Source organism: Rhinolophus sinicus, linkage group LG09 (assembly GCF_036562045.2).
Source record: "Rhinolophus sinicus isolate RSC01 linkage group LG09, ASM3656204v1, whole genome shotgun sequence".
In the NCBI taxonomy this organism is placed as follows: Eukaryota; Metazoa; Chordata; class Mammalia; order Chiroptera; family Rhinolophidae; genus Rhinolophus; species Rhinolophus sinicus.
The window spans coordinates 51,650,410-51,668,735 of record NC_133758.1 but is presented as its reverse complement, the minus strand read 5'-3'; the positions used below and the strand labels follow the sequence as shown (position 1 = coordinate 51,668,735).

At 47.2% G+C, this 18,326-nt stretch overlaps 1 long non-coding RNA gene across 2 annotated transcripts in view; it reads left to right on the top strand.

The window, feature by feature from the left end:
- The first annotated feature begins 11,088 nt into the window (after positions 1 to 11,088).
- Positions 11,089 to 18,326, top strand: part of LOC141573171 (uncharacterized) — a 32,815-nt gene continuing 25,577 nt past the window's right edge. For both annotated transcript variants that reach the window (XR_012498800.1, XR_012498799.1), the window contains exons 1-2: positions 11,089 to 11,456; positions 15,539 to 15,639. This is a non-coding gene — a long non-coding RNA (uncharacterized LOC141573171). The remainder of the gene's footprint in view (positions 11,457 to 15,538; positions 15,640 to 18,326) is intronic.

Here is an 18,326-nt window from a genome sequence, read left to right as displayed (position 1 = left end):
ATCGGATACCCTACAAAATCTTTACAACATTATTGATTATGTTCCCCAAATTAATTTTCAAAACCCCATGGCCATCTCGTGGTTACTGACTGTTTTCTAATCCCCTCAGTGTTTTCTAATCACCTTCCCCCTTATCCCCCCCCCCCGCCCATCTAGCAACCCTCAGTTTTTCCTCTATGTCGCCAAAGCTGTTTCTGATTAGTTCATTCACTTATTCTTTTCTTTAGATTCCGCATATAAGTGAGATCATATGGTCTTTGTCTTTCTCTGTCTGACTTATCGTAGCCTATGGTCAAGTCTTCAGCCTCTACTCTGTGTAGATATAGAGACTCAGTCGATACGGCCCTGTAAGAAGCCAGAAGCTATTTCTCAAAAGAATGATTACCTACAGAATAGCATAGCAATGCTCCCAAACCCTAAATATCTGCTCTCTGATTCATTTATAAGGGGCCACCAAAGTCTCAATATGGCTCCTGTGTGTCAGAGACACATCGAATGTCATGGAATACACTTGATCACAAGGCCAGTGTGGCAGCACAGCTTGCACCGCCGTCTACTGCACAGCCTTCTTTTGTTATGAGACACTCAAAAACAGCAGTCTTTTGGGTCACTCAACAAATGGGTCAGAGTGACATGACCAAATGAAGTACATGAAGCCTTCAAAATCCGAAAAAAGTCCATTAGACTGTCTTTTCCTTCTTAGTGGAGGAAACACTGCATGCAGAAACTTAGCTTTCAACATATTTTATAGCACTGGACCCCTCATAAATTTTGTGGGATGTATTTCTGCCCTCTGTTACACATATGTCTTATCAAATTGTGTGGGTCAGCTTCTCTCCAACTCATTTCCTGCTCACTAGGTCCAATCAGCATGATATCATCAATGATCATCAATGCAGTAGGACAGTATGATGTTCTGTGGAATGGAGAGACGAGCAAGAGCCCAGCGGATCAGAGTATGACAGACTAGAGAATTGATATAACCCTGAGTTAGTTCAGTAAAGGTATATCGCTAGCCCTGCCAGCTGAAGGCAAACTGTTTTTGGTGATCTTTACTAATAGGTATAGAGGGAAAAAAGCATCTGCAAGCTTGGTAGCTGCATACCAGATGCTAGAGGATGTGAAAAGAATACAGACATGCCTTGGCAATATTGAGGGTTTTGTTCCAGACCACCAAAGTACCGCAATTACACATTAAAGCAAGTCACAGAATATTTTAGTTTCCCGGTGCATATAAAGTTTATAGTTACACCACAACATAGTCTATTAAGTGTACAATAGCATTATATCTAAAAAAACAACGTATATACCTTAATTTAAAAAATCTTTATTGCTGAAAAATGCTAACCATCATCTGAGCCTTCAGCGAACAGTAATTTTTTTGCTGGTGGAGGGTTTTGCCTGGATGTTGATGAACACGCACTATCTGCAAAGTGTAATGAAATGTGCTGTGCCTGCACACATCTAGAATTGCAACTACATTTGGAGTCACTACCTGATTAAATTCACAATAATCCACTGTTGATTCCTAAATTTGTCTGTCTTCTGCACAGGCCAAACAGGCAAGTTACATGGAAATATGGCAGGATTCACTAACCCTGACTTTTGAGTCCTTGATAGTGGAACTAATCTCTGAAGTCCCTCCAAGAATGTCATAATGCTTTTGAAGCAGTTCTAGAATCTTCCACTTGACCTTTCCCATCATAATAGACCTTGGGTCACTTCATGCATCAGGGAAGCAGTGTGGGGAGTCTGCCAGTTGCTGATATATTCCAGTCTATGCCAATTGTATATTCCAGAACTGGGGATAACATAGCATGGTTTCAGAGACACACTTGGTGTACTGTGAAATGAACGTGAATCAAAGCCTGGTTAATCAACTAAACCTAACAATCTCCTCCTCTGACTGATGAACCATAGCAGCATTTCAAGTCCCTAGAAAGTAGTGTCATTCCACAATCAATATGAAATAATCCCCTTAAAGTCTCATTATTTCCCCTTCCCCAACACACAGTCACCTGAAAAACTAGCCACACATCCCTTTGGAGAAAGGCAAGAAGGAGATTTACAGTATATATTCGTGGCCATGCTGTAGGGTTAGCCTGGCTACAGATGAGCAGTGATAGCTGTGCCTGCATTTGCTCTGAGAGACCAAATGGTAGTCACACTCCTCACACTGCAGGACCCTTCTCGAAACACCTCCACCTACCCACTGAGGGCATCCAGGCAGCCATGCAACCTTACAACCCCTAAAGTCTCTACAGCTAGCCAGAGAGAAAAGGTTGCCTAGACTCTGCTCCCTCTTGTGAGAATATGAGCTCCTGTGGAGATTCTTTAAATATAAATCTGTACGTACCTTAGGGGAAAAGGCCATATAAGTCAGGTATTATAAATGCCCTGTGAATTCATTTCCTGGGGCTGCTAGAACAAATTACCACAAATTGAGTGGCTTAAAACAAGAGTAATTTATTCTCTCACAGTCCTGGAAGCTAGAGCTGAGAAACCAAAGTGTCAGTAGGGCTATGCTCCCTCTGAAGGCTCTAGGGGAGACTCTTCCTTTGCCTCTTCTAGCCTATGGTGTCCCCAGGTATTCCTTGGCTTGTGGCAGCATCACTCCAATGTCTGCCAACATCTGTACATGGCCTTCTCTCCATGTACATCTCTGCATGTCCTCCTCTTCTCATAAGGACACTGGCCCTTGGACATAGAGCCCACCCTACTCCAGTATGAACTCAGTTACATCTGCAAAGACCCTGATTCCACATGAGGTCATATCCTCATGTTCTGGGTGAACATGAGTTCTGAGGGGACACTCTTAAATCTCCTGAGCCCTTTAACAGTATTTCTCAATCCTGATAACCTTGTAAGAATTCGGTAGCTCCCATTAGACCCATGCTGCCTGGGTCCCACTCTCCTCTCCTGATATACTGCCTCAGTCTTTCTGAGATTGAGTCCAGGCCTCAGTGCTTTTTCAAGCTCCCCAGGTGATTTTTTACTGGCTGTGGACCAGTGGTCCCCTTGGCGTATGACATTTCACCCAGCCTAGACCCAGGGAGCATCCCGGTCTCTGCTCTCCTAATCTCCAGCTCCCAGTCATTGCTAACAGTGACCTGTCTAGTCCACAGGGAGTTTGCAAGATCTAAAGTCACTATCCAAACTTTTTGCCTTAAAAAATGCAGGACATAGCATCCACATGGCCAGAATTAGGTCCTACATACAATAAGTACTGCTCAGCCTGGATCCACTCCATTCTGGCACTATTTTTACTTTGGGCATCTATTCTATATTGTCCCTATAATACGCCAGGCAGTGTATTTCTGTACTGCACTTCTCGGTCGGCTGACATCTCTCAGCCTTAGTCATCTCACCTCCCCACAACCCAAGGGACACAGTAATCTCAGAAAGCATAGGCACTCTGTTTCCTAATGCTCCCTCAGCAGAGTATTTCTTATAGGTGTGGGTGTACTCTGGAGGGTGGACACGCCCATCTGCATTCTTTCCCATCCCCAGACCCCAGCCTTCAGACCTTCCTTCCTTCTCCCAACTGCACACATGTACCTGTTTCCTTTGGCGTAGCCCTACCCACTGGCCCCATTGTCCTGCTTTTCCTAGTGTTTACACATCATCCCCTAACACAACTTTATGAATTTAAACATGAATGCACACAAAAAAATATGCTGCGAGTCTACTGCTGTGGGTCTAACAGCTTTCATTTAGGATAAACTCACCTACTGGTTTAAGTTTTCATTTAGGATAAAATTAAAGACTGGCTTCCCAAAACTGAAACATTGGTAGTCTTTCTTATTTACTAACATTGAAAAAGGACATCTCCTTCGCTCTACAAGAGTTATAGTCTCCAGTTGTGGGAGAAAATCTGTGCTTTTCACTTTGTAAGTAAGCTTCCAAGATGAATTAAATCTACATTTATTTCAACCCTGAATGCTCACAGAACCCGGGATCTCCCATTGTGGAGTCGCCCCAAAATTGTCTTCCTAAAATAGTGCCTTGTTCTCTGAAGGACCGTTCAGAGCCTGGACTGCTGTGTTATTGAGATGCATTATTTGTCTTCTCTCCATGTCACTGTGCTGAATTACAGAAGGAGGTAGGGCCAACTTGCCCTGTGATTGGCAAATAAGTGCCAATTGTTTCCAACACTTCTCCTAGAATTATCTGCTAATTCTGTTATGTTTAATATCAGGTAATACTATATAAAATTATAATATTATATACTACATATAATATTATAACAATAAGCTATGTTTCATATCACCTGGTAGGCCATACAAAATTTCTGTGAGCATACTATGCTTATAAAACAGATCGTTTGAATTGCACAGCCAAGTGCCCCTAGCTGCTTAGCTCCCTTTGTACTTTACTTCTTGGCAGTGAAATTCTCTCTCTCCATCTCACACACACACACACACACCCCACTCCCTCCTCATTTGGTAGTGGTTGTTTTCCTTCAAGTGCTTTGCTTGGGGTATAAATATCTTTGTGGTGAGAAGCACATCTGCCGGTTCCTGGAAAACTACATATACAGCAAAGGAAGCTAATCAAATGCACTGAAAAGGACACAAAGAAACCTTGCCCAAGCATTTTTCCCCAAGGCTATTGAAAACTTTACTGCTGCTTCCTCCAGTGCCACATGGAAGAGAGGCTGACAGGGTGCCAGGACAGTTTTCTGCCCTCTCATGGAAATAGTGCATACAGATACCACCACTCACTCTTTCAGGTTTGCTTTCAGACGATGGCTACACACAAACCCTCAGCTCACTGAGGCCCTCAGGCCTCGCTGACATCACTGGCAGGAGCTTCTTTGCACCAGTAGAACTAAAGTCCCAGAGGAAGCCTGGAGGGGAAGAGAGGAGTCAGCTGCCCTGGTCACTCAGCCAGCTCTGCTGGCCAGCTATATTTTGAGGATATTATTCCCCTTCCCTGGGCCTCAAATGCTCCATATTTAACAGTAAAGGATTTGGATTTAGTGATCTCTCAGTACCTTTCAAGAGCTAATGATGTGAAATGCTGAGGCAATGTGGACTGCTGACAAAGATTAGCAATACCTAGCTTCTGTTTGAGCCATTTAACTCAAACTGGTAACATGTTTAGTAAAAACAGTCTCCATGATTTGCATACAGGTCCAAAAGATTTGCACAAATAGGGAGTTTGTGCCTATCCACAAATGTTTTACTCAGTGCCCTCTCCGGGGGTTCACCACGGCAAGAGACGATCTAGTTCCACTTCTTCCTCCTTAACCTGTCTCAGCTTTTATTATTTCTGGAGTATATTCCTGGTCAGTATGCACCATATTAGAAATAAGGTTTCCCTCTAAGAGCTAAACTATGACATAAACATTTAACGAACCCACCAGAAAGACACACAGGAATAACAGAAACAATGCTGTGTGCTCCCCACACCTCCTCCTTTTCCAGGAACGAAGGAAGACACCTTTATCAGCCTCCTTTAAAGTTGGCTTTGAACCACTCACATGAGTTCTCTTCACAAGCATGTGAACAGAAGAAATGCCATGCTGAGGCTAAGGCAGGTGGGGCAGGTGTGTGTTCTCCACGCTGCTCCCATCTGTGCAGCGGGAAGCAGAGCAGTCTCAGGTGGCAGAGTTGATGCTGGAATCATTGTGAGTCTCTGAGTCTCATTTGAAGAAGGCCCACTGAGATACCTGATCACCTCAGACTGTGGTATGAGCAAGAAATAAGCTTATCTGTGTTAAGCCACTAAGATGTCAGGGTTTGTTAGCACAGCAGAGCCTACCCTGTCCTGATACTTCAACAGGCCAGTCACAAAGGCACAGAGAATGAGTGTCCTGAAGACTCCAGCAGCCCCTGCTCCTCCAAACCTTTTCCTGGAAGAAGGGGCCTTAGCCCTGGGGCTTTTTCTGGCTCCCACTGGCAAAGTCTTCCTTGAGCTAGAAACTGATACGGTTATTCGGCAAACTTATTTAATTGATGGAAACTACTAAGTTACCAGTTCACCTAATGTCCCTTCTTCTTATTCATAGCTCACCAAAAAAACTCCTAATTATGATTGGGCATCCAATGTAGTTTTGTTGACAGGGAGAGGATGTCAGATCAGAAGAAATTTGAGTTAAAATATTCCTGTGACAGTGTTTAACTAGACACAGTAAATTACGGCTCTGGCACACTTGCAGCCCCATTTAGGGAAAATGTTCCTGCACACAGACCAGGCTGAGGGGCCGACTTAGAAGGCTATTTTGAGCCATTAGATTCCTACCACAGTCTAGTTGATGATTCATTCATTCACTTATTCATTCAACAAATATTTATTGAGCATCTACTACTGTAGTGGGACAAACTGCAGAATCACATGACAAAGGGTGGATACACAGAGGGTGAAAACTTCAGAATCATAATGCAATGTACCACGTGACCCATCAGGAACTGAGTCAGGGCCCTCGGGTAAGGCTTCACAGACGTGAGCATGCATAAGAATCACTTCCAGAGCACATCAAATACAGATTCCTGGGCCCACCCCCAGAGACTCAGATTCAGTAGGTCTGAGGCGGGACCTGAACATTTACATTTCTAACAAGCTCCTGGGTGAGACCGACACTGCTGGTCTCGGGGCACATACACGTAGTGATGACCCACCCACCCCCTCCTAGGGACTGAGCATCAGATCCATGGGAAAGTAGGCAGAAACATTTTAACTCTCCAGATAATAGCTAATATCTCATAATGCAAATGGTAGGACTCTCTTTAGCTCTGAGTGGGGGTTTCTATTTGGACACATCTGTAGTGCGGGAGACCCTGCTCGCTGTGCCATTTGTCGTGCAGGGCGGCATGCGGGGTGTGGGGACAGAACCCCAAAAAGCAGTTTCGAGGCTCTCGGCCTCACATAGACAGGTGCCTGGCTCAGGTAGTAAATGGCCAACTGTGATTGCATGGCCATCAGCTGTGGCTAGTTGGCCGTCAGCTGTAACCAGTGAGCCATTGGCCACTAATATAACTGCTGTGGCTATGCTAGGAGAAGGAGGAGAGAGAGAGAAAGAATGGGGGCTAGCAAGAAGATGGCGGCTGGGCTGGCAAGCATGGATGGCGGTTTGCAGACTGTGTGGATCCAGCCTCCAGTGAGAGTATAGTGCCGCCAGAGAGAATATAGTGGTATGACTCCCCTACCTATGGCTCCGTGGGTGTTCCTTTTTGGCCTCACCGTGTCCTGTGTTCTTGTTTGGGGAGTGGGAGCAGAGACCCCGCAGGCCGCCCCGCACGACAAATGGCGCAGCGAGCAGGGTCTCCCGCACGACAAATGGCGCAGCGAGCAGGGTTTGGTGCCGGCCAAAGCTCTCCAAAGGGCGGTGGAGCAGTTTGTGCGTATGAACACCCAGTCTGAGGAAGACCAGGAGGAGCAGCTGCCGGAGAGCTGGACCCCCGTGGAGGGGTGGGAGGACGTGGACGGTTCTCCCACCAGCACAGGAAAAGCCATGCAGCTGCTGCAGAGATGGAGCCCCGTGGAGAGGTGGAAAGATGTGGACGGTTCCCCAACCAGCACAGGCCGGAGAAAGCGAAGGTCGTTGCAGCCCTGTGGGCCGGGAAGTTCCTGCTCAGGCAGCCCGGATGCAGGACTTATAGTCCCAGGAGGTAACGCTTGCTGAGTCCTCCATGGGAGATGAGGGTGAGGTCAAGGTCGTCCCTCACCCCCAGGACAGCCCTGGTGAATGACTAAGGACTATGGGGAATTGCCTTCCATCCCTAATTTAATGGACCACTTGACTGTTTGTTTGGGAACTGTTGTTAGTGGAACTGGGGGATATTTGCTTTTGTCTCTTGACTGGCCGCCATTGAGAATATATAAGCACCTTGATTGTGAGTCGCTGTTGTTCCAGCAGGGTACCCTGAGAGGCACAGAGAGTGGCAGTGCCCTGAGAGCCCTGGCTGAGTCCAGGAAGTCTGGCTGAGCCCTGAAGATACCCTGGCTGTGCCCAGGAAGTCGGGCTGTTCCCAGAGAGAGTGGCAGTGCCCTGAGAGCCCTGGCTGTGTCCAGGAAGTCGGGCTGTTCCCAGAGAGAGTGGCAGTGCCCTGAGAGCCCTGGCTGTGTCCAGGAAGTGTGGCTGTGCCCACAGAGAGTGGCAGTGCCCTGAGAGCCCTGGCTGTGTCCAGGAAGTGTGGCTGTGCCCACAGAGAGTGGCAGTGCCCTGAGAGCCCTGGCTGTGTCCAGGAAGTGTGGCTGTGCCCACAGAGAGTGGCAGTGCCCTGAGAGCCCTGGCTGTGTCCAGGAAGTGTGGCTGTGCCCACAGAGAGTGGCAGTGCCCTGAGAGCCCTGGCTGAGTCCAGGAAGTCTGGCTGTGCCCTGAAGATGCCCTGGCTGTGCCCAGGAAGTCAGGCTGTTCCCAGAGAGAGTGGCAGTGCCCTGAGAAATCCTAGCTGTGCCCGGGGAAACTAGTGGTACCCTAAGAAGTCCAGGAAGTCTGGCCGTGCCCAGAAGTACTGGTGGTGCCCTGAGAAACCCTGGCTGTGTCCGGGAAGACAGGTGGTACCCTAAGAAGTCCAGGAAGTCTGGCCGTGCCCAGAAGCACTGGTGGTGCCCTGAGAAACCCTGGCTGTGTCCGGGAAGACAGGTGGTACCCTAAGAAGTCCAGGAAGTCTGGCTGTGCCTAGAAGTACTGGTGGTGCCCTGAGAAACCCTGGCTGTGCCCAGAGAGCCTGGCTATGTCCAGGATGTTGCATTCACCCCCAGGCTCCTCGCACAGGGCCCCTCGCGGAAGATGCTTGTCGCGTAGATTGTGAGGCGAGAGCCTGTAGGGGTGGAGTGTGGGGACAGAACCCCAAAAAGCAGTTTCCAGGCTCTCGGCCTCACATAGACAGGTGCCTGGCTCAGGTAGTAAATGGCCAACTGTGATTGCATGGCCATCAGCTGTGGCTAGTTGGCCGTCAGCTGTAACCAGTGAGCCATTGGCCACTAATATAACTGCTGTGGCTACGCTAGGAGAAGGAGGAGAGAGAGAGAAAGAATGGGGGCTAGCAAGAAGATGGCGGCTGGGCTGGCAAGCATGGATGGCGGTTTGCGGACTGTGTGGATCCAGCCTCCAGTGAGAGTATAGTGCCGCCAGAGAGAATATAGTGGTATGACTCCCCTACCTATGGCTCCGTGGGTGTTCCTTTTTGGCCTCACCATATCCTGCGTTCTTATATGGGGAGCGGGAGCAGAGACCCCGCAGGCCGCCCCGCGCGACACGGGGTCTCTGCTCCCGTTCCTCACATAAGAACGCAGGATGTGGCTAGGCCAAAAAGGAACACCCACGGAACCATAGGTAGGGGAGTCATACCACTATAGTCTCCCTGGCTGCTGGGTTGGAGACAGGAAGCAGGAGCCACACGATCCACAACCCACCATCCTAACTGCAATCCACGCTTACCAGCCACCATCTTCTTGTTAGCCCCCATTTTCTGCTAGCGTAGCCACGGCAGTTACATTAGTGGCCAATGGCTCACTGGTTACAGCTGACGGCCAACTAGCCACAGCTGATGGACATCCAATCACAGTTGATGGCCATTTTCTACCTGCGCCAGCACCTTTCCACGTGAGGTCGAGAGCCTGGAAATTGCACTCCTGGCTCTGTCCCCATACATCTGACAGAGTTAGGGGGAACCAACACCTTGTTGTTCTCTGACCTTGTATAACTGAGCACACAACTTGATCCAAACTCCTCAACTTTTTTCCCTGTCAAATAAGGATTATAACTTCTAAAAAGCATTCTATAATCCCACCCCCAACATATATACGTTGAGTTACCCCTGCCTTCCATTAAGCTGTTATTTAATCTCTATTCAAATATTTAGAGGAGGGTGTTCAAAATATCTGTTTCCAACTCTGCTTTCCTTGAGAGCTGGTAACACCATGAGAGCTGCCTCTGCATCTTCCTCATGGATCCCCCTAATGTCTGACACTTATTATGGTCTAACTTATGTTTGCTGAGTGAATAAATAAGTTGAGGGAGTAAGATTTCCATCTGCTGGGGGAAACAGAACTCAGGTGAAACCATTTGAGAACACTGTGAATCAAAGGATCTGGTCTCCCACTCTTGCATCAGGACTCGGCCCAGCTCTGGCCTCCAGCTTTTCCTAATTTCACATAATTAGAGCAGTGATTTTCTTTATGGCTATATATGAAAACACCAGGAGAGATTTTTAAAATTCTGATGCTCAAGCCACCGTCCAAACCATTTAATCAGAAGCTTTGGAGCGGGACCAGCCATGAGAAATTCTTTAAGCTCCTAGTGATTCCCACATGCAGCCAGGACTGAGAACAGCTGAGTGTCAGAGGATGGCCAGCTCTGCAGGCAGCAGCAACGCCTGCAAGACAGACACAGGGGTACCGATGAGTCATGGCTAGAGCGTAACTATCACCGCCATGAGCACTGCAGCTATTTAGAATCAACAAACAATCTGAAGAAACAAGAAACATATTCTTCCAACCTTGGTATGAAAACAAGGGATTAGCTATGATTGCATAAAAACTGGATGCCTCACTAATCCTTACAGAACCTGTTTCATTATGAGTTACAAAGAAGCAATTGGTATGGGTCCTCGGAAGGACCTTTTGGCTAATGGATGACCTGTCCACAGGCTAGAAGAGGGCAGCTGGCGTGGGGTTGGTCTAACGGCCCCTTGAGAATGGGAGCCATGTAGTACAGGCCCTGCTTGTCCCAGAGGGTGGTATATCACAATTGTGCCGGGAGAAAGGGGTAGAGCACACAGAAATCATGTCCCAGGGAGGCTAGAGAAAGTGCAGAAAAGAAGAGAAAAATCAAGACACAGAAGAGAAGGGAAGAGAGAGGAAAGGCAGGGAGAAGAGAGGTCTAAAGGTGAGGCTGGCCCCTTAGAGATGAATTTGGCCAGGACCTTCCCACATCGCCTTGGCCCCAGGGCCCTCTCAAGCAGCCAGTCAGGCAGAGAACACTGAGCTCTCTCCTTTCTCACTGTCCCCAAATGCCCTGTGTACTCTTGATTCCCCCAGGGACAGAAGGTCATGTTCCCAGATCCGGGAACATGTGGAAACCCAAATGTTGTCCAAAGTCCCATGTGATAAATACCCAGTGGTTTAGGTAGAGGGAAGAACAATGCTGGTGGCTCTGGGCCACCCCTACCAAGATGGTCTGTTGGTTTCTGATTACCCAGAGGAATAAGCTGTGGGGCCAGAGCCCCGGAGAGTAGTTTGCAGGCTCTCGGCCTCACGTGGGGGGGTGCTGGCTCTGGTGGTGGATGGCCGTTGGCTGTGGCCAGTTGGCCGGTTGGCCGCTGATGTAACTGCTGCAGCTAAGGAGGAGAGCCGAGGAGAGCCGAGGATTGCCGAGGAGAGCGGAGGAGAGTCGAGGAGAGTGGAGGAGAGTCGAGGAGAGTGGAGGAGAGTCGTCGGTCGGTTGGCAGAAAAACGGACAGCAGGTCGCACGTCTAGTGAACCTAGCCTCCAGTGAGACCGTGGAGGTATGACTCCCCTACCTGTGGCTCCATGGGTGTTCCTTTTTGGCCTCACCATGTCCTACATTCTTGTGTGGGGAGTGGGAGCAGAGACCCCGCAGGCCGCCCCGCCCGACAAATGGCACAGCGAGCAGGGTCTCCCACACGACATAAGCATTGACTTTGTAGGGTAATAAAAACCCTGCGCCAAATTAGCATTAGTAGGCAGGAGAGCATCTTGTCTTTATCTGAGGCCTCCCTAGCTGAACACAGTGGAGGTTCCACATGTTCAGTAACCAGAAGCAGGAGACCCATGTAACCACCTGGACATCAGTTTCAGAACCAGGCCTTTGGAGACCCCTAGTCTGGCTAATTAGTTCCATGTTCCGTGTCTCAGAGGTGGTGACGGAGGTGGGTGGACACAGACTTCTGGCCTGTATCATACCATTGAGAAAACACTACATGACCATTCCCAGCTGTTTCTTTTATGGCAGGTCCCACTGGCTGTCCTGGCTAATCACATCATGTAGTGGGACTAAACACAGCACTCACCTTCACTAGCCTGGAGAAAGGGAATAAGGAGATTGAAGAGCTGAGATTTCTGTTTTGTCCAGAGTAAAGTGGACATGCTGATTCAGCTTCTGATAATATTTTATCCTCTCAGGAATCTGATGGCAAACTAAGTTCAAAGTGAATCATGAGCTCTGCGACTACCGCTTAGCCATCGGCTGCATTAGGACGATGGAGGGATTTTTCTTAGGGTTTCCACCATACAGCTTGACGGTGCATGTGGCCCTGTAGTAGCTTCTAACACTGTCTTGTGTTTCATCCCAGATAAATCAAGAGCTACATGCCTCAGGCAGTCGTAAAGCCCTGCCTTCCAAACCAGCACCTGTGCAGTCACATTGTCCATTCAGGGACCAGAAGGGTCCGAATCAGGCAAACACCAGGCTCAGCTCTGTTTGGACTCAAACTGCAGCAACAAGCACAGCCAGAGAAAGGGGGATAATAACTACCTGCTCTCTGGGGTTACAGTGATAATCCAATGAGGTAAAATGTGAGAAGCACTTGCGACCCCACCAGGCACATGGTAGGTACCCAATGATTGTGAGAGAATCCATATCTGCTCAAGACCAGTCTATGGTCTGGTCACGCATTCCTAGCGGCTGTGAGTCCCAGAACCAAATTCTCTTTTAAGAAACAGCCTAAGAAGAAAGCTGACTCTTGGCAGAATGTTCAGCTCTAGGACAGAGGCTAGATCAGGACTTTCCTCCCCTCACCCATCACCCTGTAGGTTCTGGGGGAGCCTTAGGGGCCTGGGAAAGAGGCCAACAGCCTCCACAACTCCAGGCCCCTCTCCTACCCTGCCTTCCCCAGCTGCAGGTAACTTTGTCCATTCTGATTTGGGAGTGGGTGTAGGGAGTGTGGCAAAGGGGTGTCATGCTATTGGCTGCTTGTTTGTTGATTTTGATTGTTTTTGGAGAAAAAGAAAAAAAAATTCATGATGTGTTAATTTTTGTTTTCAGAGCTAAAAACATTCAGAAGCACTTTCCGTAGCCTGTGCCACACTCACCCACATTTGCCCCCTCTCAACCACCTCCCTGTGTTCTCGTTTTTTCTTCTACCCCTCTTCTTCTTTGTTGCCTCTTTCCTTTTCTCTCTTCCCTTTTCCCCTCCTCCACCTCCAACTCCTTCATCCTGCCATACACCCCAGCCTGGGGATGACTATGGGTGGGGAGCAGGGGGTGATGGTCAGCAGTGGGGGTCAGGGTGGGAAAAACAGACGCATTCCAGTTCCTTTTTCTCCACCTCAGATTTGTGTTCAGACACATGTGCAATAGGGCGAACAATTCCATTTCATTATATTGTACATCTTTGGACGAGAAGCCCCCTAAACTGAACTTGTGAATGTATTTTTAAAATTACAAAGTGAAATGTGTCTTGAGTGACTGAAGAAAACATATCAGGCAATCTGCTGATTTTCTGCATATCTGCTCCAAGAAGAAAACTAAAATCCACTAGAATGGCATGGGGTGAAATATGACTGTCCTCCTACTGGATGAAATATATCAGATTGGTTAATATTTACTAAGACCCTATTACCAACAAAGTAGAGGTGGTCTTCAGAGTTTCTGCCTCAGGCTTGCTTGGATTTAGATGTCCCTGAAGAACTCCTCAGGAGAGTAGCTCTAGATAGAAAGGAAAAAATGCTTACTCTGGGGCCACACCCCTCCCCCACCCACTGAGGACATTGGCCCCCCTGCCTGACACTCCACCATCCCAGGCTCACTTCAGTCAGAACGCCTTCCACACCGTGGGAGGAGCAGCCACAGCCCAATCTGGGCCCCAATGTGGGCCCACAGACTCTGGCACCAAGAGAGTGGTGCTGGCTTGAATCCATGGAATAAGTCTGAGCCAGCAGCCTCCCCCACTTCACGACACTCCCCCCGTTCCAGGTAGCATCCCACCAGGGCCCTGGACCCTCACTCTCTCTCCCAGAGAGCCTTTGGAGCCGTTGCCCTCACCCTCTGTTCTCTCCCCTTCTATCCCTCTTCCCTCTCTCAGCATTTTGCAAACCAGCTCATCCTGTGATTATTGCACAAGCTGGGACATCAGTGTGCCTACACTCACAGGCAAAAATTGCTCCTGCCTCAAGCAGATGGGCCTTTGAGAATGTGAGTGATTTTTACTGGACCTTGTCTGCAAATACAGTCACCAAAAAATTCTATGCTCCAGGATGCTGACCTGAAGTCTTCAATTCACAGCTCTCCCTGTGAAATGTCAAACTTTTTCCAGAACACCTCTAAAATGAGACAAGTTCAGTACTACACAGTAGATGTTTATGAATTCAGCTATTTTGAAATGGTAATTCAATGAGAATGAGCCTTTGAGAAATATATCTTGGTAGAAATTTCCATGCAGGATCCTAGTTGAGTTTGGTTTTTAAATCTTTTAAGAGATTTTAAAATAACAAAACCCATTCTTTCTACCATGGGGACAGGCTGTGAAAAAATCATTTCTTTGACTTTGAGGTGGAGAAACTCTTTCCTACCTACACGAGGATTTATTTATGTGCATCTCTACCTACTGATTTCTGCAGACTCCTGTTGGTACACAACCCAGTGTATACCAAAGCCTTGTCTGGCTGGGAAGGAGACAAAGGCATGACTATAATACATGTCACAGTGTCCTCTGTGGCTAGTCAACAAGTGACAAAATCATTGCTTTCATGAGATGTTTTGAGGATGGTTTCAGTTTCAACTCATCGATCTCTTTCCTTCCACAGCATAGTTAGAGATAGATAAGTGCAAATCTAATGTTTAACTATTTTAATGGACACATCAATAAAAATAACATTCACATAACACTTTGTGGATTATATGGCATTTAGACAAAAATCATGTTGCTTAATCATCCAAAAGCCAACAACATAGGAATCTCTATTTCCCCAATATTTTGACCCCTCATGGCACAGTAGAGAGATTAAGCAAATTGTCAAGGTCAAACTGCTTGCAAAGGTACTGGGGTTGGGGCTTAAACTGGGGTCTTCTGCCTTGTTCATCACCGTTCTTTGACCACAACCATCTCCCATCAAGAGCCGCTGAGAAGTTGTTCCATTCTTCTGCCTTACAGCAATGCTACACTTGCAGAAAGGCCTGCCTATTTCCAAAATTTTCCATAGCAGACACCCCCCCACAAAAGTCTCTCAATTACAACAGTTGGAGGTCTAACACCCATCCCAGCTGTTTCTTACTTCACCTCTATCCCAGAGCTACACTCTTGCCTTTGGTGTATTCACCTCCGGAACAGAGTAGTGTGGGCTGCCTTCTTCCCCCCAGTCCTTCTCTTCTCAGAAGCAACTAACTAATATATGTTTCAGCCAGGGTGAAGCGGAGGAGCAGACCACATTACGTGATGTGGAAATGGGTTTCTTACAGGGAACAGCCCTTGTGGGAGGTAGATGATGCGTCTGGGTGGCTCAGCCACCTCTGAGCCTGTTGCTCAGCTGGCAGTCAGCAGGACCAGCTCCCAGGAAGGCAAGAGGGATATGAAGTGGGGGAGACCAGTGACAGATGAGAATGACAGCTGTCTCTGACTGTCTCCTGCAGCCGTGATGATGTGGGTGACCAGCAGACAAAACTGAAACCAAGCAGAAGATGCCTGGGAAGCTGGCGCTGCTGCAGGCCTGACCGCCATCCCACCCAACAAGGTCAGATAGCGAGTGGGGGACTTGGGGCTGGATCTGCAATAGCCTGCCCTACTCCTGCCCAGTGAGCATAAAATGGCCACTGCTTCACTCCATCCTTCCAAGTTGCACATAGATTTCTCCTTTGGTGAACTATATATACATACTTTTTTTTTTTTCACTTCATGCATGATTTGCCTTGACTTTGAAGTCTTGCTAGTTTCTCTACTGTTCACATCGCATAGATAGAGCATAAAAGGAAAACCTGATTGCAGTAGGACTGACACCAAATTTGGGTTAAGGTCCAACTATGTATGCCAAAGCCTACTTTGAAAATACTTCTTTAACATTTTCTGCCACGTCCTATTTCACACCAACCTTTATGCAACATTTTAGAGACATGTGAACATGAAAAAAATATCCTCGTCTCTTGCCCAGTCAGTAAATCTTGCCCCAAAGCACGCTTATAACATTGACAAACTGAGATTCACATCTTGTCACTGATCCAGCAAACTGTAGCAAAGCTTTCAAAGCAAATGACCTTTTACTATTCTAAAGTGTGGCTTTAAATTACTGACCCCTCCATAACTCCACAGTCTCAGTGAGTTCATCCCACTCTGCACTAACAACGCAAGACCATCTCATGCCCAGATCAAAGGCAGTGCACACCAGGGCTTTTCCTAAAAAGAAAACAAGACATTTCACATGCTCCTTAAAGGCTCTGGTTAATGGAACTTGGCAAATCTTTCTTCTGTGCATGCATGTGACACACAAATACTGAAATCTGTCCAGATGGGTAAAAACTGTCTGATCTCTGTTATGAATAACAAAGGAACCCAGAAATCAATAGATTGCCTGAGAGTGTGGTGGTTATTATTTCCATTAGTCGATTGACGTGTCCAAGCAGTCATGATTAATGGAGCTGAAGCTTCACTGTGAGAGGAGGGGAATATGTCACATTACCTCAGGGAATACCTGCAAAATTCCATGTCCAGTTAATTAGGCTTTCTTTTAAGTTTAATATTCATCAGAACAATCTTAGTGTCATCATTGAAAATTTCAATGAAATATCCTCGTCAATTTTCCTGCTTTACTCTATAGCACAGGCCTTATACATGTTAAGTAAAAAATGGTATTGAATTAACTAGTTAATTAAATTTTCATTGTTGATTCAAGATCTTGAAGGGCTTCAAATTCACATTCTGTACACAATAATTTCTTTTCAATACCCTAAAAACAGAAGCTAGGTAAAAATTATTGGCTGGATCTCTAGCAACCTTAGAATATACTTCATAAGATTATTTTCAATAAAGCCCTACTATAAATTTCTCTTTTACCATTTGCTTTTTTGACAAAGGAATTCCTGCTGCAGGACATTCTGTATATTGAATAAATCTATTGACTTATTGATTCAATAAATTTTTAAAACTTTTTTTATTGTAGGTTCTGTGCTAGGCCTTGAGAAAAAAAATTATAAAATCCAGCCTTTACCCTAAAAATAGTATAGTCTAATAGATGATGTAGTGAAGTAAACCAGAAATTACAAGGCAGTGAGATAAGTTGCTACGACAAATGTTCTGAGTAGATAAGGAGCTACAGTGGGAGTAAAGTTCTTAGCACAAGAAAAAAATTGTAACTACTTGTGGTAATGGATGTTAGCTAGGTTTGTTGTGGTGGTCATTTTGCAATCTATACATATATTGAATCATTATGTTGTACAGCTGAAAGTGATATGTTATACCTCAATTATACCTCTATAAAATTAAATTGCCATGGTCCAAAAAAAGCATTTAACAATTTTTTTTAAATAAATCGACACTAATGGGGAGTGTTAAGTGAGCAGTGCTATCTGGTTGTGTGTTAGACACCTCACTCTGGCTAGACCTGGAGATTCGATGAAAAGCGAGGGGAGCAGGACAAGGAGGCCAGGCTCAGTCAGGCCTGGGCAGGTAGGAAGAGGACAGCTGGGAACTCGTCTAGTAAAGAGACACTGTGCGGTTCAGTATCTGATATACCTGGTCATGAAGGAGAGCGAGGACTCTAGTCTGGCCCTGGTTCCTGGCGCAAATGATAACGCATAATTCACAGGGAGAGGAAAGCCAAGAAAAGCATCATGACTGTGGGGACAGAGCCCCAGAAAGTAGTTTACAGGCTCTCGGCCTCACCTGGAAAGGTGCTGGCTCGAGTAGTGGATGGCCGTCAGCTGTGGCTGATTGGCCGTGGGCTGTGGCCAGTTAGCCGATTGGCTGCTGGTATAACTGCTGCGGCTACGGAGGAGAGCCGAGGACTGCCGAGGATTGCCCAGGAGAGCTGAGGAGAGCGGAAGAGAGGAGAGGAACAGAGTCAAGAGAGTGGAGGAGAGTCGTAGGTCGGTCGGTTGGCGGAAAGGCCGGATGGCAGGTCGCGCGTCCGGTGAGCCCAGCCTCCAGTGAGACCATAGTGGTATGACTCCCCTACCTATGGCTCCGTGGGTGTTCCTTTTTGGCCTCACCATATCCTGTGTTCTTGTGTGGGGAGCGGGAGCAGAGACCCCGCAGGCCGCCCCGCCCGAAAAATGGCGCAGCGAGCAGGGTCTCCCGCATGACAGTGACTCAGAGGGAAGAGGATGGGATGAACTGAGAACAGGTTGCATTTGAAATGTCAAAGGATGTTCTTCTGGAATTGTCATGGAGAGGGGCTCAGGCAACTGTTAGAGACTATACACATTTGAA